At 47.8% G+C, this 26,436-nt stretch overlaps 1 protein-coding gene across 1 annotated transcript in view; it reads right to left on the reverse strand.

Moving 5' to 3' along the window:
- Zfhx3 (zinc finger homeobox 3) overlaps positions 1-17,185 on the reverse strand; it is a 240,187-nt gene extending 223,002 nt beyond the window's left edge. Inside the window, 1 exon segment of the mRNA XM_040737179.1 lies at positions 15,482-17,185. The gene's annotated coding sequence lies outside the window, so the exon portion shown is untranslated.
- Between the last annotated feature and the right edge of the window lie 9,251 nt (positions 17,186-26,436).

Below are 26,436 nucleotides of genomic sequence, written 5' to 3' on the forward strand. Positions count from 1 at the left end.
GTCAAGGGAAGAAATGTAAACATTAACACTTCAAACCTAAATGTCCACACCACAGAAACCTGAAGGTCCCAAGTATTTCTGCCCAGTAACTCTAGGGGGCAGGTCAGGAAGAGACAGAATCTAGAGCATTCCAATGATCAGGGGGCCAAAGGGGAAAAGCGATTTTCCTTGGTCTAAAGGAACCACAACTGGCTTGTGTCGATCCATTTTGGTCCCTGCCTCATACAACAAATTTCTGCTTAATTGCTGTTTTGCATCTCGTTGAGACATCGAGTAAACAGTACTTAAGTGTTTCCAGACAAAAACAATAACTCACTAATGACTAAGGCACTGCTAATTAAAATGCCCCTGTGATGGCGTGACTGGACTCAGAGCCACCACAACGAACAAAACTGCCCAGGCCTCGAACACATGAACCAGAACCCAACCATACAGGGAGGGGAATGACCTGCTCCTTTCTGTGGGTCAGAACGGCCCTGTGGTATTCAGGAAGGAAACCCCTTCCAGGAACTGCAGGTAGGGTGTGGAGTTCAGCAGGAGGCAAGGTGTGCAGGTTTCAGAAGGGTGCAAGCATGTTAAGAGGAGGCACAGTCCACAAGCTTCTGGGCCAGTGGGTGATCTGACATGACAAGGTCCTCAAGACTTCCTGCCTTCATTCCTAAGATCTCCTAAAGAGGAGGCAAATGTGTTAAACAAATCAAATAGACGTCCCTTCTGGAAAGCACAAGTCTTGGAGACATCACAATCTGCTTTGAAGGCTCCCAAGTTCAAGTCCCTTTCTGAAGGACAGACTGGGAAAGAAGGAAACAGGGTATGTACTACCATTTGTCCAGCACAGATGGGTCACCTTAACCCAGTTCCCAGCTTTTCAAGTGTACTTGACAGGGTCCTGATATCTAGCAAACTCCTCTTCCTCCACCAAACAAGAAATCAACTTCCCCAGCTGTGAGTGGGACCTCAGCAAAGCACAGGGAAAGGCTAGCCAGAGTCGCCATGCTTGCAAATGACTTTCTCTTCCTCCTCCTAGGGCAGGTCAAAGACCCACTAGTTAGCACCAGGAAGGGAGTGGAGGGAAGTCATTGAAACCACAGGGGCCTAATACCCATTTGTATTCATGCTCAGACCCTTTAGGGATGTAAAATTGGAGAGGTTGGACTGTTTACATTCACCTAAAGCCCAAGTAAACAAATCAGAGCTGTGCCGGCCAGTCCCCCCCCCCCCCCAGTGCAGCAAGGCTCTCTCCCTACCACATTCCAGTTTCTCCCTGGACCCATCGTAACTCTGTCCAATGGGGTCACGGATACTTCCTAAAAAAGCCCAGATGCCCCTCACACGACTGTGCATTCTACAGCATGAAAGCATACTGCAAGCAAATCCTCCAACTATGAATAAATACCATCGCCTCCAAGGAAGGGGGGCTATGGGCATCAGATGCTACCCTTCCCCACCTCCCAGGGTCCAAAAAGCCTGTAACAGCCTTGAAGAACCTTGCTAAGGAGTTTAGGCTCTGATCTAGGAAGACGTTTCCCTTCTTTTCTCTTAAGAGTTGGTCCTCAAAGACCACTGTTGTTCAAGAACTACATCTCAGAGACAATCCCCCTTCCCCAAAGCCCCTCCCCCACAGCATCATCGGGTCTTGGCCAAGGAAACCAAAGTTATTTGATGTCCTAATGCAAAGCCAGATCATATCCTAGAAAACGTGAATAGTTTCAACTTGACTGGGGGAAGGGGTGGGGGTGGGGGTCATGACACTCCTTTTAAATGCAGATTTGAACTTTTCACCCGGGGTCAGACAGCTGCGATGCTGTCCCTCGCAGAGGCCAGCGCCAGGCCCCTTCTTCCTCACACTTTTGGGTTTGTTTTGTTTTCTGCCTGCCCAGGAGGCCAGCCTGTTACAGGAATTAGATACCTCCCAGCTTCAAAACCCCAATCCACACCCACTTCTTGACTTACCAAGGGCACAGACTCCACTGGCCTCCAAGAAGGGGCCCTTGCACCGGCTATGAGGTGAAACTGTCTAAGTGACCCGGGACTGGTAATACTTACTTACATTTGTTCTTATCACAGGCACTGGCTAAGGAATGGGGCGGGGGTCTCAATAGTGTGAACACAGAAGCGCCTAACTCCACTCAGGACGAAGCTTGCACCCCAGACACACGCTACGCTATGCTCCTTACAGCAGTTCTTTCCGACAGATAATTCTAACTGCTTTGCCTTATAAAGAGCTGTAACGTGGGGCCCAGTGCTTAAGAGCACTTGCTGCTCTTGCAGAGGACCTGGGTTCAATTCCTAGTACCAACATGGCATCTCACAATGGTCTGTTACACCAGTACCAAGGGGAACTGGTTACACCCTTTTCTAGCTTCTGCAAGCAACAGGCACACAAAGAGTACAGGCTGACAAACATGCAGGCTAAACACCCAAACACATAAAATTAGAATTTATTAAAAGGAGGAAGAAACCACCACTAGGATAGTGCTTGCAGTTAATCCCAGCATTCAGGAAATAGAGTCAAATGGTTCTCTGGGAGTTCATGACCAGCCTTGTCTACAGAGAGTTCCAGACCAAGGCTACACAGTGAGACCCTGTCTTTAAAAGATTCTACTATCCAAAGGACTTTAATTGCTTGGCACGCCTGAGGCTCAGGTTAAATCCCAGTACACACACCTATCAAGGACTGCTTCTGCTAACCCACTCCTTATCCACACAGGCATCCCTTGCTTTTTACAATAAAGTCTCACTCTGTAATGCACATTGGCCTGGAACTCACTTAAGTAGCCACACAAATTGACCTTGAACTTACAGCAACCCTTCCAAGTTGTAAGATCCAGAAATCACACACCCTTGTCCCTCCTTTCTCCAGATCACATGCAGGAAGCTGTGCTCCTTGAAGCCATTGTGGTGCTCTACCTTGGGACAGGATGTCGAAGCCTTGTGAACACCTCCAATTCCCACATTAGAGGGTGACGTATGAAACCAACACCAGTGTCATATTGGACCCTCCTAGTGATCCCAAAGGGGTGTCTGAGGAGCTGTGTACAGTCAACCCACCCTCTTCAACCTCAAGAAGGGCTCAAGGGTATCTCAGCTCCACCTACTAAAGCCTCCAGAGACCCAAGACAAGTCTTTGACTGTAGACCTGCTATGTTCACAGCAGGCAGCCACTGAAGCCAAAAAATTCAGCTGATGAGGACTGAGATGTGCCTTAAGTAGAAAATATAAAGCTTTGAGGCTTCATTCATGAGTCTTAAATACCGATGCCATGTTTAAATGGCCACATTTTTAATATACCATACTAAATAAAAATGTCATCATAAAGCTAATTTCTGTAGGAAACTTTATCAAACTTCATTTAAAACTTTATCAAAGTGTGTGTTTCTATTGGACCATCTTGTTCTAGAACCTGTGCCTGCTTTTCCCCTTCAGATGGGATGGCAGAGAGGACTCTCCAGTACAACTCAGATTCTCCTTGTCTGTCGGAGGCATCACCCTGAAGCTACAATGTAGACTCCCAAGCATCGACTTCTAACTGGCCTAGGTCATGTCAGTGTCCCCAAATTCCATCAACAAATTTAAGTGTTGTATAAAAAAAAAAGTGGGGTCAGACCAGCTCAGGAAGGTGGCATGTCCTTCCTCCAAGATGCTATCCACTGGTTTTAAGCCCTATGGCAAGGCTCCAAAACATACTGGAAAGTTGGTGAATGTAGGTTTACTGGGACGTTGCCCACAATGAGGCAAATCTTGGACCTGATTTCTTACTATCAAGAGCAGAGTAGGCACTGTCCCCCCCCCAAAAAAAATGCCCTGTAGGACACAGAAAAGTGAGCAGTGTTCTCTCTCTCTCTCTCTCTCTCTCTCTCTCTCTCTCTTTCTCTCTCTCTCTCACACACATACACATACACACACACACACACACACACACACACACACACACACACACACACCCTCCCTCCTTCCCTCCCAGGAGACCACACAGAGGAGGCCCCTTTCCTATTAGGCAGAGCCTATTCTACCACAAGGGATCACAAGGCCAGTCTCATTTCTCTATGTAAATGAACTTTTTAGCCACCTCCTCAAAGAAGAAAAGCCGCACGTTGGGCCCATCCTGGGGCACACACAATTACAGCCATTTGCAATCCGGCAGCAGGATTAGCACAGGAATGCGCTCTGCAACTTTGGAGGGGGGGCTAGAAGATGGGGTACTCCCCGGTTGGTCCACCCAAAGCTCTGAGACACTTCCAATGTAGAGGAGAGGCAGAAATTTCAAGTTGCTAAGGCTCAGGACTCTAAAGGGGTGGGGGAAGGAGGGGGGAGCAGGGGCCAGCAGAGGGTGGGAGGGAGGAGGGAAACCCTGCATTAGGGGCACTGGCCCTCCTGGCGCTTTGATCCCCTCCGTCCCAGAGTCGGTCGCTAGGAGAAACCAACTTCTCTCTCCTTGGGTTAATCAAAACCAAATTACTCAGGAATGTGGCAGGACAGGTCTGAGCTTCCAGGTCCCTTTGTCTTTGAGGATTTAAAAATGAAAAAAAAAATAAAATAAAATAAATTTAAGGCAGATGGCAGTGGTTTACCCAATAGGTAAAGTGAAGGGTCTGAGGAAGGAATCTGCTCCATCTTAGTCCTCAAAAAGACACCCACAAACTTCCTGCTTAAGTTTGTTCTTTCTATAATGGCATTATTTCTGTAAATTAATTCCAAAGGTCAGAGGAAATTTTCATTTATCCTTACAGCCCCAACTAAAAGACCTAACATTATAACTTCTTAAGTACAAATAAGAAAAACGCAAGGAGGCCAGAGAGATGGCTCAGTAATTAAGAGTGCATACTGAGTTCGAACCCCAGCACCGACATGTAGGTGACTCACAATTGCTCCAGCTCACAACTCCAGATCCAGGGATATCCCAGACACTATCTGGCCTCTGAAGGTACCTACACACACACACACACACACACACACACACACACACACACGAAATAGAGACTTTCGCAGCTTAAAATAACTTTTTTAAAAAAAGAATTCAGTGACACATGTCACAACCTGATTATTAAAGGCAAAGTAAGCCAGGCATGGTAGCAAACACTTTTAATCTCAGGATTCTGCAGGGGTCAAGAGTAAGCAAAACCTCATCTATGTGAGTTCAAGACCAGCCAGGTCTACATGGTAAATTCCAGGTCAGCAGGAGTTACCATGTCCCAAAAACAAACAGACCAATAAGAAGAAAACAAAATCTACATAAACTGAATAAAACCCTAATTTTCCCCAAAGCAAAATCTAGGAGCATTTCTCAGCATAGGGGGTCCTCTTAGAGATGCCGGGGTTGGGTAGGAGGGAAGTCTTCAGACTATTCAATGATGAGTTTCTCATAGTTGCATCAGAAAGGTGATTTTTTTTTCCTAGAATGATCTCTCTAGGTATCATCAGATTCCCAGATCAATTGTTGTCCAAAAAAAATACTTAGGAGCCCATGACCCACAACTGGGCTGTTGACTGGGAAAGCATGCTGGGTATGCTGGTCAGGCCTGCAGCAGTGTTGCAGAAAGTCTAGAGACTTCGGCTATATTAAGGCCTCTGCACCCTCTACCCCAGGCTCACATCTTTGGTAGGACCTGACACTGCATAAGATGAGAGGCCTGCACCTCGTGCTCCTAGAAACCCTACAGTGCAACACCCTAGTGCAGATCATCATCAGGGACCCACCAGCATAAGTATGAATGACTCCACTAACAAAACCTGATCAAAACCCCCATCTGTATCCCCTCCCCCAAAAAGATAAACAGAGCATTACCAGTTAAGCTACAGAGCCTGAACTCAAAAGATAAAGTGAGGCCAGCACACAGCCATGACTACCAGCTGGCCATAAATCGTGCCTGGCCCCAGGCATACAGTTATCTGGGAGGTTGCACTAAAGTAACTTTTAAAATACTCTTCACCTTATCTGGAGGCCCAGTCAAAGGCACATACATCACCCCCTTAGATCTCAGCCATTAGCATTGCATTTAGACTTTCCAAAACAAGGCCATCCCAGTAGGCCCTTCCCCAATTTCCAGGCACAGCTGTGGACTTTCACCCCCTTGACTAACAAAAGGGACCTTGTACACAAAATTAGCCCAAACCATTAGTCTATGTGGTGTCAGAAGAGCCCTCAGTGTGTTTACCCTCCTTCCAGGCCTGGCCAGGGTGCTCTCTGGGAGGACTATGAATCAGGGCAGCCAAGGCCCCACCGCACATAGAAGGTAGGGAGGAACCGGAAAGAAAAAGAGGGAGAGAGAAGAGGGAGGAAGAAGCTGACTCTGACTCCTTAACTGTAGAAAATGGCCTGGCTTCTCGTTGGAAAGAACCATAGTCAACAGAGATGCCCAACATGCTCAGATTGGAAGTGCAGCCAGTCCCAAGAAGTGTGGAGAGGAGACTGTCCTGCTGATATCATGGGCTGCATAAGATGTGTAGTTTAACTCCACCTGTTGATACTTCCCTCCAGAGACTGTTGGTGAATGTGTATGCACGTATGGGGTTTGTGCACTGTGTCTGCTGGGTAGCCCACTACAGACAAGAATATTACCTCCTCGCCAGGCGGTGGTGGCGCACGCCTTTAATCCCAGCACTCGGGAGGCAGAGGCAGGCGGATCTCTATGAGTTCGAGGCCGGGCTGGACCGATAGCCTCCGAAACAATACAGAGAAACACTGTCTCCTAAAAACCAAAAAAAAAAAAAAAAAAAAAAGAATATTACCTCCTCAAACTCCAGTTCACCACTATGCCCTAAAAGGAAAAACTACTGATTTTCAGATGCTAAAAAAACTACCATGAAATTAAGCCCACAGAACCATCTGATTATCAGATGGGTCAAATCACAAGCTCTGGGACCTCTGGGCTAGCATGCTACCATTTAGGCGCTGCAGCAGTGATTCAGTACTTGGCGGGAGAGGCCTGAGACCTGCCACCTCTTCATCCTGGAGAAACAAAGTATCTTGTAGTCCTCAACTATGGGAAGGTGTACCTCCCCAGGCCATTCCTAGAGACAAATCTGACTGTCATGTCAACCCGAGAGAGCTACTGACATCAAGTGGCCGGAAAGAAGCCACTTGAGTTAAGGATGCTACACATGCTTAGGCATTTATATGCAAATAGAGCCAAGACAAAAATCTTCACTCTAAGTGCCCCCTACAAGGAATTACCCACCCATAAATATAAATAGGAAACGTGGACTGAGGTCCACTCCTATTTCCCAGGGTTGAGAACAAGAGGGGAGACATCCTTTTGGAATAGACCCTCACCAGGACTCTGAATTAACAGGCTGTAGCCGTTTACATATGGAGAAATGGGAATAATCAGGAAAGTTATTATCTTCACTAAAGACTAAGTGGCAAAGGCCGCAGAATCAAGCACCTGTATTTCAAGGTAGCTGGTAAAATGGCCGGCAGTTCAGCACTATGTGAGTGGAGCTCCTCTTCAGGCAGGCTGCCTCTCATAGAAGCTTGGAATTGGGCCATCCCAGTTTGCCACATTTGACCACATGGTTCCTATGACAGACAACACTGCTATGAAGAAACTGTGACCAGGCCAGCTGGTACTGGAAGGGGACAAACTAGTAGGCAAAGACCGGAAGAGTTCAAGGCTGGAAGAGATCAGGCCAGTCAGGCTGGGAGGCCTTGGGAGAAAGAGAGAGGGGTTGGGGGGAGGGCACATGATAATTAACTCAGCAAGTTGATAGTATTTGCATATAAATGCCTCTACAAATCACTACAAACAAGCCAGGACAAGTCAGGCCTATTAGCATATATAAGCCAGCACAGGAAGGCCTCTCTAGGTGGGTCATGGAGTGGGCTGCTCACTTAGGGGGCCTCCTGCCAGGCTTTGGGGGGAGAGGCACGTGGGGAGGATGGAAGGGGAAGGGCACTGGTTCTTGCACAGACCCTCAGGCTCCAGAACACTTCTAGGATGTCAAGAAGAGGTGGCTTATTCACAGCCAGTAAGGGAAGAGTGAGAGAAATTCAGGACCTCTTAGTCACTCTCTGACAGGGTGTGGTGAAAGGAAAGTAGTGGAGGCCATCCTCAGGCGTGAAATAGATGGGTGGGAGCTAGCATTTGTACAGTGTCTCCTCCATATGCTAAGTATCTCAGATGCCTGAATTCAAGGTGCAGGTGTCAGCTCAAACCCTCTGACACATAAAATAAGGGAAGCTCAAAGAGGTTTGGGGATTGGTTCAGAATCACACCAGAAAAGGCCACAGAGCTGGGCCTTCTACAGCAGAGTAAGACCAAAGGTGTCATGAAGTGAATCGGCTTTCCCGAAATCAGAATCTCTGACCCATGAAACCAAGCTGAATAACAGAGTCCACATGGGAGGGAGGGGCTCTGACCCTAATGTATGTTTTCCTGAGTCATGATTTTGAAAAAGACCATGCCTCCTTCCTGATCTTGGCTGTCAATATGACTACTATACCTGGAATCAACTAAAACCAAAGATGCTGGACACTCCTATAAGGGGTTTTCTTAGGGTACATGAAGCAGGAAGACCCACCCTAACTCTGGGTGGCACCTTCTGGAAGAAGGAAGCTTGCTTTTTGTACGCTTGCCCTCACTCTCACAGGCCAAGTCCATAGATCCCGTTGCCCTGGCACTCCACCAAAACTTCTTCGGGATCCCAATACAGACTAAAGACAGGAGTCCTCCAGGCCCTAGGTGCCATATTAGAACTACTGAGACCTCCAGCCTGTGGACTGAACAACTACCAGGTTCTCAGCCTCCCCATCAGGAGACAGTCACTGCTGAACTATCCAGTCCACATCCTATAGGCCAGTCTAACAAATCCCCTTTTAATACATACGTTCAATTCTATCTGCTCTGTTCCTTTAGAGAACCCCAGTCAATACAGCTCTTTCTTTAAAGGACCTACAAATTCTCTGCTTTCCCCAATGATGCATGTAGGTTTAAAAGCCATGGAAGGAAAACCAGTTTCCACTGTGTCTTTGAAAAAGGCAAGGGGTAGGGAGGCGGGGTACAACCTACCTCTGTCATTCTGTTTACTTACCTCATTTTATTTTTGGAGTCAAGGTCTAAGCACATAGCTCAGACTAGCCTTGAACTCCTGATCCTCCTACCTCAGCCCTCCCAAAATGCTGGGATTATAGGCATGCACCAAGTCCAGTTTATTTGGAATGATATTTTCGAAGTGGACAAAATACTACCTTATGAAAAGGTAGGCAACCCAGGTTTACACCTGTTCCTCAAGTCCCCAGCGATCAGTGTGATCAGACTTAATAAAGAGACAGCATTCAAGAGTTTGGCAGAACAGAGATGGCCTTGAAAAGCCAGTGTTTTGGGAGTGACAACCACCCCCAACACACAAGGGTTTCTTCTTTATGTGTCCAGAAGTTGACTTGACACTTTCATGAGGATGCAAATATTCCACAGAGAGATGGTAAGGCTGTTATAAGGAAAGCAAAATCCACTTCCCCAAAGTAGCCAAATGTACATTAAGAACCAAGGCCCTGAGCCAAAGAGCATTTTAGGAAGCAGGTCTTGAAACAGCACACGAGGCTTGCATTGTCTCTTGAGCAGTTAAGAAAAATTGTTTAAAAAAACAAAAACAAAAAGTTGCTGAGAAGCATTTAAAATTTTTTAAATTAAAAAATAAAAGGCCGCTGGGCGTTGGTGGCGCACGCCTTTAATCCCAGCACTTGGGAGGCAGAGGCAGGCGGATCTCTGTGAGTTCGAGGCCAGCCTGGTCTACAGAGCTAGTTCCAGGACAGCCTCCAAAACAATACAGAGAAACCCAGTCTCGAAAAAACAAAAAACAAAAAATAAAAGGCCATGTGTCCTCTCGCCTATTTCTCCTGGACAAGCTATCAGGAAAAGCTATTGAAGGTAGGGTCACTCAGAGAGTGGGCAAATGGGGAACAAGTGAGTTCATGTTTGCATAGACATGATCTTTAGAAACTTAGGGCAGTGTGGACTCCTGAAGAGGAGTTTTTTAGACACTAAAAGAGAGACTTGCACATTTGAACGGCCGCTTATGGACTTGGGAAGGGGTGCCTGGGGCCCGAAACCAGCTATCAAATTAAGACCTGAACATTCTCTGTGCCGGGCTAATCTGACTTCAGCCCCCCTGACCAGGAGGTTCCAGTGAGAGAGAGAGGCAGTCACCTTTGAACAGGAATATCAATAGTGAAACACACAGCAAGCCAGTGACTGAAGTGGATGCAGACACCAGTTTACCCAAAATACAGCTTGGTCAATGCTCCCGGTGTGTCTCCAATCCCACTGGCTGGAGTCACGAGCAACCCAGAACCCAGCAGAAGTGCACCTTTGCTCGCTCCTGCGTGTGGCATGGCTCCTGACAGTTAAGACTCCTCACACATTAAGAATCACAATGTCCACTCCCAATCTGTCAGCATTCATCATGACCATCCTCAAAGTCACCCCCATGCACTCCAGCCTACTACCAACCCCCTGCCAATACACACTAGCCCTGACTCCAGAAGCATCCAACAAAGGTCTCCCAGATCAAAGGTTTGTGGCTGAAGTCACTTGCAGGACAATTCATAACATCAGCTGCAGAAGGAAACACATCTCCCAACTGGGAGTGGTTTGCACACTGGCATGTGAGGTAGAGGCAGGCTTTGAGACCAGTCTGGTCCAGGACAGTCAACGCAGTTACACAGAGAAACTCTTGTCTTGAAAACAAACAGCCAGGTGGTGGTGGTGCACACCTTCAATCCCAGCACTCAGGAGGCAGAGGCAGGTGGATCTCTGAGAGTTCGAGGCCAGCCTGGTCTACAGAACGAGTGCCAGGACAGGCTCCAAAGCCACACCGAGAAACCCTGTCTCGAAAAACCAAATACAAACAAAACTAAAAACAACATATGGCTTAACTGAACCAATTTTCTCACTTCCATCCAAGGGGTTTCTAGCAATAACTTCAGATACCCCAGAAATTCCTAACTCTTGCCCCCAAGACCCATTTAAGATCAGATTCAAGAAAAGTGTTTCAGAGGGTCTTAAAGACCCTGGTGTGACTTCCTTTCTCCCAGAAAAGGAGACACAGCTCTTACTCATCCCCAAACCTCAGTTTCAAACCAGTGGGAAACAGAAGGTAGTCAAATGTCTGGCCTGTCTTAAGTTTCCTTTCTCTGGAAACCTCAGACCTGTAGAGGGGGAGTAGAGTTAAAAAAACAACTAAGTCCTTCCCAGGATACAGGTAAAGAAGGACTCCTCTGGAGAAGCATGTAACACACACACACACACACACACACACCTCACATTAATCCTCTTGTTGGCAGGTCTCTGTGGTGAAAAGGGAGAAGGGCTGGCCCAAAAGGCAGATAAGGCATCTTTCACTAAGAGTCCTGCATTGGGTAAAAACAACACAATACAATTCTTGACATGTAACAGAGTCAATCTGCCAGCTCATGAACTGTCTGTCTCCTCCCGTTTTGATTTGCATCTTTATCCTTGCAAAAGTCAAGATGCTCTAGGAATTAGGAGTGAAAGAAAGGCAGAAAACACCCAAAGGAGGAAATTCATAAAAACAAAAACTTTAGCAAATCAGCAGCCAGGGCAACTTTCGAGGGCAAAGAACTTTCTAGAAATGCTCCTATCACTACTATATTTGTGTCTTGTCCTCAGTCCTTACTACCCTTTTCCCTGACCCAAAGGATGAAAAACAGGATAGAAGAAAGGGGAGTGGGTTAAAAAATGAAAAAAACGCAAGCCATCCCTCTATGTCACTGACTATGAACGCAGGAACACAATGCTGCTGTCAACTAGAGCTAAGCCTTGCTTTCCTGGGGTCCTTGGATCCTGTGTTTATAACAGTCACCACACACAGAAAATAAAAGCAAAACAGCCCTCTAACATCTGATTACCACTTCCCATGAACTGTCTGGCAATCAACTTTAAATCATACAGAAAATAAATCTGACAGTTGTTGATTTGATAGTTTTGCTCCTTAGTCTGGATTTTGAGAGCAGCTTGCCAACGACCCCAGATTTCTGCCTGTGTCTCTTCCTCTGGGCAGTCTGAGGAAATCTCAACTTCTGTCTGTCTGTCTCTCAGTTTCAGTGGCTTCACAATGCAGGCCACTGTGCTCAGGACAGGACCCGTAGCTTTAGGACTTATTGTGCCTAGCTCCTGCGGAGGAATTCCCTGGCCTGGATTCCACTAAAGCAGACTGCCCAGTTTCCTGACCACAGTTCTTTAACTCCGGGAGAAAGGACTGGAGAGTCACAGCTATGCTGTGATTTCTAACAATAACCATTACAACCAAATTCTCATACCAGAGCCTGTCGACAACCCTATGAAGTTCAAGATAATGGAATCTGCCTTCCTGTTGTGTTTTGATGGTACCGCCCCCATACTGGTTAATTACAACAGTCTTGGGAACCAGAGTAGGCCAACAGGCCCAAACATTACAGCAATCGGCCAGCCTAACAGCAAGCAACCATTTTAATCACAAATGAAAGCAAAAACCACAGCACATACTGTACTCCTCGAGGTTGCTACAGTGAGCATCAGGTGCATTTATTCTTGCAGAGCTGGCCAGCCAGGAGGCGGGGCTTAGACAATCTTCCGCAGACCAGACTCCCCACTGCCTCCTTGCAGGAAAGACTTAAGCTGGGAAGCAAGCTAGGAACTCTTCCAGGCACCAATGCAGATGGCAGGCAAGAACAGCAATTCCACACATTTTGAGAAAACACTGCTTAGTCACTTAAATATTTACTTTTAAAGATGAAACTTTTGCAACTCCCCAGTAAAACTAAGTTGCCTAGGAAAGCATCTGCTTTGGGTCCTCAAGCATTCCCAAGCTCTCACAGTGTCACTTCCAAAGCCTCCAGAAGATATACTAAAAGGAACAACAGTTCAGACATAAATGTGTATACATAAACACGCACACACCAGCAATAAGGACACAGTCCATGAATACCACATGTGACCAAAACTTCAGTTTTAGTTCCTTTAAGAACCAGCCAAGCCTCCGTCAGCATGAGCAGACCAGTTCTATCAGTCTGCATTTACAGATTTATTCTAATAAACCAACCCCCTTTCGGGTTGCCCAAAGTGAGCCTGGTCTGTCCTGGAAAAATATTAAAAGCCACCACTGTAAGTCCTAATGGTAAAGGCTGAAATCTCACTTATTTGAGCTCCTTGACACTAGGAAGCCCAATTGGCACTAAGTTTACATGGCAGTTAAAACCAGTCCCAAAACAGCAAGAAAGCACTTGACTGTCCAGCCAGAACAAGCCAAACAAGAGGCCGCCTGGAAGCACCGTTTTCCTTGGGCCCTGCCTTTCCACCTCCCTTAGCACTCACTTGTGCAAGGAAACCAAAATTAATGTTTCAGATGCTTGGCAGTTGCAGCTCATTGTTTTTGTTGTTTTCAGAGTCAGCAAGTTCCTTGTCAATCAAAACAGATTTTAGACGTGGAAAACCCGAGTTCCATCCCACAGACAGTAAGTATACCTACTGAGTGGGGGTGAAGAGGGAGGCAAGTGACCCAAGCCATAAAGACAGAAGGTCTTCAAGGCACTTAATTCCTTGCCGTTCCAAAAGAACTGCTTTCAAAGTGTACAAGTGCTTGGTTCTGCCACCGACCCCATGTTGTTAAATAACACTTGTGTAATTAAATAAAAGACCCAGTGTGACCCCCAGTCTGCTCGGAGAGCCACTTTACATGTCTTCTGAAAGCCATACTGGAAATCAAATGCAGACAATCTCTTTTGTCCTGTGACTTAGGAAAGAAAGGGGGAAAGTTGTTGTTCTTGGCCTTCATGGCTGTACACACTCTATAAGGGAACCTTCGAGAAGCCCTCAAAACTAGATGAACACAGATACAGGTATGCAAACATACAAGCATTTACCTCTCTCCAAAGACCCCATTCTTGAAATCCTTTAATGATTAAGAATCTTGGTCTCCAGACCCCTCATAACCCATCACTGTTCACCGTTTGCTGTCTGTGATTTAGGATCTCAGGCTGCCGGTGGATGCTGTGATAACAAGAAACAGGCTCCCAGTTCCCTACTGCAGTCTGTTACCTTGGAAGGTCTACGCTTTCCTATTTAATGTAGTCTGGGCCACAGCACTCCAGCCCAGCCCACTGAAACTCGTGATTTTTAGGGTTTCCCTTGAAATCTATCCAGAAACCACAGCCATTAAAAGAACATGAAGGTTTGACACCTCCTGAATTTAGGAATGAGGGGACTCCAGGGGCCAACTCTACAAACTTGCACCTGCTGCTTGATGGCAAAGAAACAGTTACCCCCAGCTAGGGTGAGCGTCAAATTATATTCTATTTATTTAGTGACTCGTCTCCAAGGATCTCAAAGCATGAAATGAAGTAAGATGAAGATGACGTGTAACTTTCTCACTATCTCTCTTCAAGGATTAAGTCTGTTTGCCTTGCTGTTCCTTGACGCCTTCTGCCAAGCAGGCCCTACTTGGCCAGAGCCTGAAGAAGAGGCCTTTCCTGGGTCCAGATGGGAAGTCTATACTCTCTGTGGTCCCATGTCAGTGGCTTCCAAGGTTGACAAATGACACAAATGCAAAGGGTGGAAATGCCCTCCTGGGTTCACCTGCTCAGGGGCTGCCTTTAAACCAGTTTAGCATACCCGTACCACCATGTCAGGCTGTTCAAACTCCCTTTGAGTGTGTCATGTATGGGCCATGGGCTTTCCCCTGAGGGCAAGACTCCCCATCATCATTTCATAGATACGTACAAGACAGAGAGGACTATTTTCCAGAAAGCTTGTGTCTCTCCAAGCCTACAAAATGACTCTTGGGGTTGACACTTTTTTTTCTTGTTGCTATCCTAACTTGGACACCTCTCCTCTTTAACTGGATAAAAATCTTACCTCGTACTTCATAAACCCCTCCCCCAAATAAACGCTGCACAGGCTCTGACAGGAGAACAAACAAAAATTAGAGGGCAGCCAAGATGATCTCCATAGGTCCCCTCCAGCTCTATACTGACTCTCTCTTTAATTACTCCCCAAACAGGCACATTCTTCACATTGCTGCAAACTGACCAGCGATTTCTAACTCTCTCCTCTCTCTTCTCTGTCTCTGTCTCTCTGTCTCTCTCTCTCTCCCTTTCTCTCTCTCTCTCTCTGTGTATGTATGTATGTATGTATGTGTCTGAAGAGGGTGCGTTCTAAACTAAAGAACCCAGAGTTATCAGTGGCACCAGTAGCCCCAAGTATTAGGACGGCATGAACGCAGGAACTACCCCAAAAACAGAATGAAGAGGAGAAGGTCGGAGAGGAAAGCGCGTGGGGATAGAAAGAACGTACTCCGGTGCCCAGCAGACTCTAGCCACTCTCTCCCCAGGTAGGTTCCCACTGGAGTCTAGGAGTTCAAGTGCATCCAGCCTGCCCTTCCCCCACATGCCCCAAGAGAATGGGAAGTTCAGCCAAGACTCGCAGCACCTGCCTCCAGCGCTAGGCCGGCTGCTAGCCGCACGGCGGGGGAGGGAGGCTGCACTCACCTGGCACACAAAGCCTCCGTACACCTCGGGAGGAAGGAGGCACTCGGAGGTCCGGGGGCCACCAGTCTGGCCTGCGCGACAACGGGAGATTCCAGCGGCAGCGGAGCCCCGAACTTACCCACCCCAGGCGGCATTCTCCCCACCTCCCGCTGCCCCCCGGGCTCGGCGGTGGCGCAGGCTAGGAGCGAGGGGCCTGGCGGCAGGGGCGGGGCGCGCATGGTGGCGGCCCGGCTGGCGATCTTCTAGCTGCCCGGGGAGGGAGGTCCCCCAGGCGCGGCGGGGATTCACCCACGGGGCGCGGCGCTGCGTCCCGGTCCCCGTCCCGGCCTGCCCGCCTCTCTCCTCCTCCTGAGCCGCCCGCCCGCCCGGAATCGCTTTATGTAAATGAAGCTCAACTCGCAGTTTGCAGCGCGCACCGCCCGAGGAAGGGGGGCGGGCGGGGCGGGGGGCCTTCGGGGATCCACATTACACAGCAACAAAGCGGAAGGTTAATTTGAAACTCACAGCCCCGCAGCCTCTCGGCTCCCCGGGCAAAGCCTGACATCTACAGTCGCGCTGGGCGCAGGCCGGACTGCTCACGGTGGCCGCGCCCGCGTGCCTGCGGAGACCTGGGGACATAACACACGGGAGCAGGGCCGGGTCTGCTGGGCCCTGGCTCCCAGCACCGGCCTTGGAGGCAGGCTGGGCCGCACTCGCCTGGGGACAGGAGCCTTGGCTGCCCCGGCCTACAACAACCCGGGAACCGGCCCGGCAGGAACAAAGCCGCGTCCCCGAGAGGCACTGACCGCACCGCTCATCAAAAGTCAAAGGCCGGCCTGGAAGAAACGGATGCGACCTCAGCCACCGGAAAAAAAAAAAAAAAGGAAGAAGCAGCAGTCGGGGCCTCCGAACCCCGATCCATCAGTCTCTGGGCCCTGTCCACGTCAGAGCCAGGCCACTCTTAACAGGAGACTTTAGCCAATGTGGACAGGAATTTATTTGAAACACACACCCATCCTATTAACTGCTTCACAGAGAACTTCTGTTTTTCAGCTGCAGAAACTTGCGAAAACAGCCCCTACTCTCCATTGAGAGTTTAAGGACAGTTTTTGAGGAGAGAGGAGAAAAGGAGAAGACACGAAGAAATGACTAGAAGAGGACGATCAGTTTGCAGCCACCCGATTAAGGAAGGAGACTGTCCTTAAAAGTCACACAGCATTTCAGAGAGGGCAAGAAAGGTGCCCGTCGCAGGGAGAGTCTACCACCGGGATCAAACGGAACAAGACCACCTCAACTGGTCAAACCAACTGCTGGGCACTTGTAGGTTCCCCTAGCTTCACCTTTTTGCATCCTATTATGTAAAGGCAGGCCCCTTGAAACCTCACCGGAAGTCTCCAGTCCTCTCTGACAGAATTCCACCCTCCTCCTAAATCTAGTCTTCATTCTCAGCACAGAAAGAAAGACACCTGCTTTTTCTCTTTCAGAAAACCAGCCACCCAGGCTGCCCCTGCAGCCGCGAGTCTTTTCCTACTGCACAATAATGAACCATGCAAGTGTTAGAAATATAATAAGCTCACCAGGCGAAAAGCAGAATGTATGGAATCGTATTTGCATTAAGCACGCGTTAACAGGGAGGAGAGGGGGATGTTGGTTGGTGAAAACTACCATGTCCCTGTGTAGAAAGCATTTTTGGTACAATAGAATTCGGGTTCAAATCGATGTAAATACCTAACCTGTTGGGTGCAGACTAACCCCGGTCTATATTTTAGTACAAAAAAAAAAAAAAAGAGAGATTGCAATTTTCCCCCCAAGCTAGGGCCTTGGAAGAAAAGAACTGCCTTTAGGGAATCAAGTCGATTAGGGACAAAGAAGGGCAGAGGCCAAATTTAGTCAAACTTGGGGTGGGGGAAGGGGGGAGCAGCGAGCAGAAAGGGGGGGTGGAGGATGGTTCTGTAAACCAGAGCATGGCCACTGTAGAGCTGTTCCAGACTGCCTGACCTCGGGCTCAAGAACAGGTGGTGTTTTCAAAACACACTGTTATTTATGTTAGCCACATGAGTCAGGAACACCTTAAAGAAAACCAATTAATAATTTAATTGAAAAAGTGACTATGAATAATACATGAAGATGATGATGCCCCAAGGAAGGCAAGCAACGTGGCCCTCCACTCAGAGATGCCCCCTGGAAACCTCTGGAAAATTCAGAGTCCAGCCCCTCACTCCTCACCTGGAAGCCACCCCATGGGCCTAGCTGATGAAGTAAAGGCAACAGAAAAATGTTTCTACTCCTGGAAAATTGAATTTTGCAGCTTTCTCTTGAGTTTTGTTCATGGGACAACCTCAGAATCTCATAATATGGTGAGTGGGGGTGGGGTGGGAGTAGGGAGCACAGGATACACATAAATGCCTCCAACAAAATGGAAGCTAGAAAAACCACAAGACAAGATCTAAAGTAATCTGAGACATTAAGGGGGGCCAGCAGAGGGGCTCTCCCTTGATTCTGCCAGTGTCCCAGGTCCTGGTGACAGGTCTTCTACACCTCAGGAACCTGACAAGCAGAAAGGAGAGTGACCCTGATCCCTTTTCTTTATCTTAATCCTGCAATAGCTACAGGCATGGCGAGGCCTACTCAAGCCTGTCTTTGTTCCAGACAAAAATTTCACAGGTAAGCCATGGGCAGGTAGCTTATAGCTACCTGGGGGTGGGGGCAACCCATTTTCATCCTTAACCAAAGCAAGACCTCTTCAGAGGGAATTTGCAAAGCACACACTGACATATGGAACCATCAGTTTCTCTAAGATCCATGTTGCAAATTGTCCCCAAGCTCAGGACAGGGCTGCCTGATGCTAAACCCAAGCCTGCCCAGCATTGACAGCCTGATGTTCTCGGCTGCATCCTGAACACAATGACAAATAAAGCCACCATCAGAAAAGGCAGTTCTTCCACAGTTCTCACAGCCCTCCATCCCCAGGCCTGTCTCATCTAGAAAGCCTGATTGGCAACAGCCAAAGAATAAATATTTAAAAATAAACCAGGGAACACAAGCCCCTTCTCTTCTCCTCCCCTTACCCATTCTCCAAGCCAGAGGTCTTCCCACTAATGCTCAGCTGGCTGACAAATTACAATTCTCTAACCCAGCCAAACCTGCTCCCTGCCACCTCCATATTCACTGTCTGGTGCTCTATCCCTTCACTTCGGCAAAGCTAAATAGGATCCCTGACTGAAGACTCAGTGGATGTCAGCATTCCAGCCCCTCTTCAGAGCACAATTGGGTTTAGGCAGATGTGTGTAATTCTTCCAGATCATTCTATTTTTATTAAATTATATATCCACATTGATTTTAAAACTTGTGCTTAAATGATCTGGAGGCTTTAGCCTGGGATGGAGGACAGAGACACACACAGACATATCCCTCAAATAAATAAAAATACATTTGGAACTGAGTCTTGCTCCACAGTCTGAGCTCACCCTACCAATACAAGGTAGTTTTATTTAGGGGCCAGGTACCTGCTGGGGTCCCCAGGCCTCCTGGGTATGATACAGAATACACACCAACCTCCAGGCAGCACAGCTATCGAAGGACAGAGCACCAGGAGGCCCTACACAGACGTTTTGTTTCATATTTTTCTGACAGGAACCTGGAGGCCTTCATGTATCATGGCAGTGCTAATTCCTTAGATTAATTTTTACCCCATCATAGATGGAATGTTATCTATTTTATTTACCTGCCCTTCCCAACCCACCTCCTAAATCATTCAATCATATACACGAGAAAGACACAAACGAGTCATCTGCCTTTAAGTCTGTGACTCAAAAGAGTTTTCCCAAAATAATTTTAAATGGTAAAGTCCAAGTCTCAAGGAAGCAAAAATACAGAAGTTGCCTTAAAACAGTCTTAATGTTAGGCAAATAGGTCACCATAGTCTCAGTCTCTCTCTCTCTCTCTCTCTCTCTCTCTCTCTCTCTCTCTCTCTCTCTCTCTCTCTCTTCCTTTTCTGGAAACAGAATTTTTTTTTCTGAAAGGGCAAAGAGAATTTGCCATGCAAGACTTTTATACCCAGGGGGATTTTTTTACATTTGCTTTTCTAAACCTTGAATTTGAGAATTTTAATGACAAGGCAGACAGATGCTTAAAGACAGCATCATCGCAGTCAAAGGTCTACATGCTAAGGAGAGAGTGGGGCTTTGTTTGGGCCAAGGGGAGAAAAAAAGAGGTGGACTTCCCATTTCGTCCCTGAGCCATCCCCCAACTGTCTGACACATCCCTTCACAGTGGCCAGAAAACTACCAAATTCTTGGAGGGGACGGAAGTCAAGGCAGAAGAAAGGAAACAGGAAACAAGTGAGGAAAAGAAAAGGGACAGGGGATATTATCTGTTTATATAAATCCTATTTTAAAAAGAAAATCTCAACTCAGTATCAATTCTACCTTACACCAGCCAGTTTGTACTGGAGTTTAAGCATCCAATTCTGTCAGAATCACAGCCATCCATCTCAGAATTTTTTTTTCTTTCCAGTGAGTAATTTCATTTGGTTTCAATTCTTCCTTAGCCAAGGATCACTTTTAAGTAGTGGACAGGATACCAGAAGATAAACAAAAGATGACCCTTTCACGCTTTACCCGGAGTAATGCTAGAATCCCATCTTTTCCGATTCATCTTTTCACTGCAGTTCATTTCTGTTGGAAATCTGTGCTAATCTGACTTCACAGTCGTCCCCCCACCCCACCCCCAACTGAAATTTCACATATCCTCCAAGTCAGCCAGTGTTTTAGAATCTGGGTTTCTATTGAGGCTGTTCCAATCGCCAGTGAGGCCTACGGTGAAATGTGCTTCATGCTGTTCCGTTTGTCTCTCTGCGGACAAATAGAAACTGTGAAATTTAAAGAATGGATAAAAAAAAATCTAAAACAAAGAGGTTAAAAAAATAGGACAAATGTTTTTGCTTTTGTGTCTCCCTGCTGCAATTGTTTGGGGAAGCCTGCATTGACAATAACCATGAGCAGGCCATCTAAAGGCGATGCGCTCACAAGGGGACTCCTTGCCTGCTCCCTTTGGTCTGGGAGAAAAAGTACCTTAGCTCCGTTCTCCAGGAACAAAAGGCCGGGGCCATGGAAGGGGGGAGAGGTTACTGGGCTTTCACAGGGAGCCAAGTGTCAAAGCTGGTTCATTTTTCACCCTTCTTAGTTAGAAAACAGCTTAGGAACTTCCTAATGACTCCTTTTCCCTCTCTATTATCACTAAACTTAAAAGGACAAAACAACATATTTTGTATACATATGTGTGTGTAGATGGGTATACATATGTGTGTGCATACACACACACACACACATTTTTAAAAACTTAAAACCCACCATCCCAGTAAAGGAAGCACTTTGGGGCCTACATGAACCGCTTCCCACCTTCCTTCTCCCCACCCGACTTACAGGAGTAGGAGGTGCTGGGAGAGAGGGTTGAGGGCAAGGCCTGAAAACAGTTTCTTTTTTCACAGCATGAAGTCAGATAATGCCAACTTCACATTCACAACTGAATCTAAATCTCAAAATCATCACTGAATGGTGGTAGTGTTTTTTTGTTTGTTTATTTAGGGTTTAGGGGTTTAGGTTTTTGTGTATGTGTGTTGTTGTTTTGTTTTGTTCTTTTTTTAAGGGGATGTCCTAGAGAACTGGACAGTAAGGATGTATTAACCCAGACAAGGTGTGGCAGGGGCCAGGGATTGGTGGTTTCACCAGGAAAGGAAGCTGGGATGAATCACTGCATGCCATGGAAATACTGGGGCAAGTGGGTGTAGGAGTGTTTAACCAGATTAACGCACTGGAAGTATCTTCCCAGACAGGCAAAACCCTAGGCCAAAGCAAAGACATTCGACCCCCAAGCCAGACCTGACTGCTCAGGGAACACACACCACACACACACAAACACACACCCCTTTCCCAAAGCAGGCACAGGGCTCTGACCAAACAGCAAGGTCACAGGGAAGGATGAGAGGGCCCTGCAAAGAAGCACAATAAACACTCAAATATGAACGGAAATGACATCAGCAAAGTGAAGGACCTGTTTACTGCAGATCAAAACAAAACAAACTTCCAAACCTTTTGTGTACACAAGAGAACTCTATAAAAAGCCTTGCTAAATGTCACTAGGGTCTACACATTGGCATCCCAATAAGAAAACACATGCTGGTTACTGGAGGGGGGTGAGGGGGGTGATGGAAAGAAGATGGAGGTAGGGAGATCAATGCCAGAGGTAGGGCCAAAATGCCAGTTGCTGGTTACCCCCTCTGCTGAGCCTTAATATTTATTGGTGTTTATAATCTGAAAGCCATGCTCTATGTTTCAGTTAATACAAGGCCAGACAGCGTTGTCTAATGAGGCAGCATTACAATCAGCTTGTAATGCTGAATTTTTAATGCTGCCAAGGATTCTGTTACATAATACTATGAAAAACAGAAGCTGAAAGTGGGGTCACAGTGACAGGACCTCCCTAGCGCCACTAGCCTGGCGTCCCTCGCCTCCGCCCACTACCACTTTCTTATTTGAAATCAACTCTCCATCTCTAGACAGGAGGTCGATATGGAAACCAAGAGGATTTCTTAGGAAATCCACGCTTTTCATTATTTTGTAATATCTTACCCAAAGTTCTATGTCAGGAGTTTGAATTCTAGTTTATCTGGGGTTAAAGGTCTAACATGAAAATAATTTCTTCTTGAAGGTGGGGGTAGGGGTTGAAGAGACAAAGAAGAGAAGGAAGAGGACGGTTTATTTTTAAGCAAATCAAGCCATTTTAAAAAATAAAAATAAAATCATAGGAGAAAGAACTAGTGGGGGTCGAAAGGTGGAGCTGGCCGCCCATATTCATAGCTGCTGTTCTCAGCTTACACTGGAGTAATTTAAAAGCATACATACAGCCGCGTTGCTTCTCTCTGTAATACCCCAAGACTGTAAATCTATAACCACTGCAATGATTTAGTGATTAAAAACATGATAACATATTGTGTAACTGCAAACCACAGAACCCTTGCCAACTCTCCTCCAAGATAAAGGGGGGGGGAGATACAGAAAATGTGCTGCTTGCAGGGATCTTCCTAAACTCAAAAGATTTTAATGAAAGGACTCATACAGTAGACAGTCTCAAAAGAGTGACGGATTCTGTGTGAAGCCAGAAAAGAGAGGGTAAAGAGGGTGATGGGGGCTAGCTTTATGTGGGATTCTTTTCCTTGTACTAACAAATACGACTTAAACATGCCTTTTCCTCTCTCTCCTGCTTCTCTTTTTTAAAGGTTTGTTGTAACTGGAATGACTGGTCTTGTGCACTGTCTTGCATATTCAAAGCTGCTTTGTAATAGCATCTGGAGACCCCACCTTATTTGCCTGAACTCAATGGATTGTTTTTTTTTTTTTTTCCTCCCCGTTCTCCCTGGTTTTGTTTTGGATTTGGTATTGCAGGTTTTCTAGTGTCACTGAGAGCCACATCTATGCAGTCTAAGGTCCTGATGCCTTTAAGCTACTGAGCTAACACCTGAGAGAGAAGCAATTTGTCATGTGGCAGGAGGAGCCTAAGACACACACACACACACACACACACACACACACACACACACACACACATCAAAGCAGCTGTAGGGGTCTGGCCTCTGAGCAGCTGACCTGACCCCATTCTGTATATTCTTTTATTTCCCCATTGCAGGATTCCTGCACCTTGGGTCAGATTAGTACTCAATGTGACCCTAAGGAGGAAGGCAGTCACCAGGCCCTAGAAAACTGTTCCATATTTAATGGGGGTGCCAGGGTGAGTGCAAATACATTCAGAAACACCACACACACACACACACACACACACACACACACACACACACACACACAATCTGTCAGGGCTACCAGGCCATAAGCCCAGCTCCTCAACCCACATCACTAAGAGCCTAAACTCTCCTTGTGTTCCACCACCATCAACAAATCTTCATGCCTACAGCTCTAACCACCAACATACACATAACACAAACACTCCTTCCGAGACTTTGTGTTTAAAAAGTCCACAGATCTGAATCGTCTCCTCCTCTGGACCAGAGCAGGGCAGTTTATTCAGAGAAATCAATAGGAAAGAGCATTTGCAAATATTTATATAAGCCCAGTGTGTTTCAGCATTAAGTAATTAAAAACTAAAACCCAGGGAGGGGGGGAAGGGAGGAGACACAGACAAGAGGAAGGCTGCTGGCCTCCACTGCTCTCCTGCCCACACCTCATCCCCCCAAACCACAATCCTTTCAAAAATGACTTCGTGTACACTTTTTGCGAAATCCTGTTCCGAACCATTTTCAAAACTATTTCAAAATAATCTCCAAATATGGATTCACCTACCACCATTCAGGACTTACTGTAAGATAACTGTCTTCTGTTCTCTCTCTCTCTCTCTCTCTCTCTCTCTCTCTCTCTCACACACACACACACACACACACACACACACACACACACACACACACACACACAGGAGCTCACCACTCTGGCTTTTGATATTGCTTCACTCTCTAATACGTTTCTCTTTTATATTCCTACCTCTACTTGTACTAGTTTAAAAAATCGAACAGAACATCAGGAGAAGAGGAAGGCTGAAGCAATGATTCGATAACCCAATACCCACCCGTGAGGTGCTAGGATAGTTCCTACTTCCCTCCAACTTAGGATACTTACACTTTGGGGATTCAGCATTTGAAATCCTCACATGTAAACAAATACATAAACACGCACACACACTTCAGTAAAATAAAGCTGTTATAACATGAGCCAATATGGAGTGAATTTCCCCTATATTATTCTGGAAACCTGAGCAGTAAATTCTGGTTATTCTGTCTCTAAATCTATTAGAAGAAACCGATCAAGGCACTGGAGCACTCACACTGCAGGTATTGTAGAAATTTACAGTAAATGTAGATACAAGATTGCATCACATTGCCCTATTGATTATTCAGATTGATCAATCTCTCCTCTACCATTTCCCAAGCCTCCTTCCCCAGGATCTCCAAAAAGTTGGCCAGTAACTAGCCATACATCCAAAGCAGGTACAAAAAAATATATATTAAAGAAGAAAAACATAATTAATCCTCAATGCCCCCAAAGGGCTTGAGCCTATCTTAAAATTCCAAAGTGAATTTATGTTCTGTAATTTGCATTAAAGTCACCGTATATCATATTCTTCAAAGGTATTTAACAAGCCCTCCTTTTAAAAGTCACCAACAGAAGGCCAGAAAATGGCAATCAGTTTCCTCCTTCCATATAGTCCTTAGATCAAGTTTCAATAATTGAAACCAATAAAAATTGACATATTTCCCCTACTTCAAAGTAATGAGGGGGAAAAGTTAAGAGTAGGTGCTTTTGTAGCACTCAAAACCAAAGAATTTGCCACAGTTGAAGGAATTACACATTTCACAAAAGTCAGGTTCCAAGCAACAGATTCATTCACAAAGTAAAAAATATTATTTTAATAGCTCCAAACACAATTAAAGTGCACTACATAAAACACTTTTAGACCTACCCTCCAACTGACATGCAGAAGATTCTATATATTAAAATGTATATCGTAAAATTAGGAACGTGCTTTTTTTGCATCTAGTGGAGTGGGGCGAGGGATGAGAGTGGGGAACTGAACGTAAACAATCCCAGTTTCGCATGAACAAAATAGAGAGAGAAGAGAGAGAGAGAGAGAGAGAGAGAGAGAGAGAGAGAGAGAGAGAGAGAGAGAGAGAGAGGGAGAGGGAGAGGGAGAGGGAAAGAGAGAGAGGGGAAAGAGAGGGAGAGGGATGAAAAAAAAAAAAGTCCTCCGATCCGATGTTTGCCTCTCAACTCAGCTGGCCAAGGAAGCCGGCAGGCAGGGTTGGCTCCGGCCCTGGCCAGCAGCGCGGCCCCGACCCCCGGGAGCACCTAGTGTCCAGGGCTCAGCCCCCTTTGCGCGTTCCTGGCGCTGCTCACCCGGCCGGGCAGAGAGCGCCCAGGTAGAGCTCGGCGCGGCCGCCTCGCCCCCTCCCGAAACCCCGGACTACCACCGAGCTCCGCGGCCCCCGGAGCGGCCCCGCGAGAAAGGCAGGCGCCCGGCCGGCGGGGTAGCTCCGGGCCGGGCGCGCGCTCCACCCAGGGCCCCCGCACCGCTCGGGGTGGGGCGCAGTGGGAGGGGGGGACACGCTGCACCGGGACCCCCACCCCCGACAGTCGCCGCCTTTGTCTGGCCGCGGGGACCCGGGGCCGTGCGCCTCCTCCTCCCGGGCCCCGCACCCCGGCCGGCCCTGCCCTGCCCGGCGGCGCCTCCAAAGTCCCTGCGCGGGCCTCGCCCCGGGCGCCTCCACCCTCCCGGGGGTCGCCGGCGGCTGCGCGGGGGCAGCGGAGGAGGGGGCGGCCCGGGTTTGGCGGCGGCGGGAGGAGGAGGAGGAGGAGGAGGAAGAAAAGAGAAAGAGAAAGTTTGGCGCAGGGGGCAGGCGAGCGGGACGCGGCGAGCGAGCAGGGCACGGGCGCGGGGAGCGCGGGCGGCGGCGGCCGGGCGCGGGAGCCGGGAGGGGGCAGGACGAGCCCCATGCAAAGCAGCCCGGGCGCCCCGAGGAGCCCCGCGTCCGGGCGGCGGCGGGAGGAGGAGGAGCAGGCGGCGGCGGCGGGAAGAGGAGGAAAAAAAAAAAAAAAGAGGGAAAAGTTGCCACTTACGCGGTTGCTCCTCCGGCGGCGGCGGCTGCAGCGGCGCTGCTGGCGGCGGCGGCGGCGGCGGGAGCTGGCGGCGCTTTTAATCCCGAAAAGAGGCGCTCGGGCCGCGGAGCCCATCAAGGCAGCAGCGGCGGCTGGCGGGGGGCGGCGGCGGAGGACGCGCTGCTGGCGGCGGCGGCGGCGGAGCTGGAGCGCGCTCGGCGGAGCCCGGGGCGGGAGGCGGCCGCAGCCGGGGAGCCGGAGCCGCCGCCGCCGCTGCCGCCGAGCAGCATGGTTGGCGGGGAGTTTACAGCCCCCGGAGCG

This window comes from Mesocricetus auratus, unplaced genomic scaffold (genome assembly GCF_017639785.1).
Source record: "Mesocricetus auratus isolate SY011 unplaced genomic scaffold, BCM_Maur_2.0 Super-Scaffold_6723, whole genome shotgun sequence".
Classification (NCBI taxonomy): Eukaryota; Metazoa; Chordata; class Mammalia; order Rodentia; family Cricetidae; genus Mesocricetus; species Mesocricetus auratus.